Raw genomic sequence first — 413 nt, forward strand, 5'->3', positions numbered from 1 at the left:
AGGGACATGGAGGGACTGGAGCAGGGACACAAGGGCACTGGGACCAGGGGGTGTGGGGACCGGGACTGTGACAGGGGCAATGGGACCAGGACATTGGGGACCAGGACACAGATGTGGGGGACCAGGACAGTGACATGGAGGGACTGGGATAAGGACAGAGGAGACCAGGACCAAGACACTGAGACCAGGACAGGTGTGCAGAGGGACTGGGACAGGGACACTGTGACCATGACATGGGGGACCAGGACATGGATACAGAGGACCAAGGCAGGGACATGGAGGGCTGGGTCAGGGATGTGGGCGTAGGGACATGGGGGCACTAGGACTAGGACAGGTGCGTGGAGGGACTGGGCCAGGGGCAGAGGGGACCAGGACCAAGACGGGGGGGGGGGGGGGGGGGGGCCCGGGGCCAG

At 65.1% G+C, this 413-nt stretch overlaps 1 protein-coding gene across 1 annotated transcript in view; it reads left to right on the forward strand.

The window, feature by feature from the left end:
* LOC104842430 (myb-related transcription factor, partner of profilin-like) overlaps nucleotides 1–413 on the forward strand; it is a 3,572-nt gene that overhangs the window by 1,053 nt on the left and 2,106 nt on the right. The gene's annotated exons all lie outside the window — the stretch shown is intronic.

This window comes from Haliaeetus leucocephalus, unplaced genomic scaffold, assembly GCF_000737465.1.
Source record: "Haliaeetus leucocephalus isolate CR32 unplaced genomic scaffold, Haliaeetus_leucocephalus-4.0 Scaffold1000, whole genome shotgun sequence".
NCBI classification, from domain to species: domain Eukaryota; kingdom Metazoa; phylum Chordata; class Aves; order Accipitriformes; family Accipitridae; genus Haliaeetus; species Haliaeetus leucocephalus.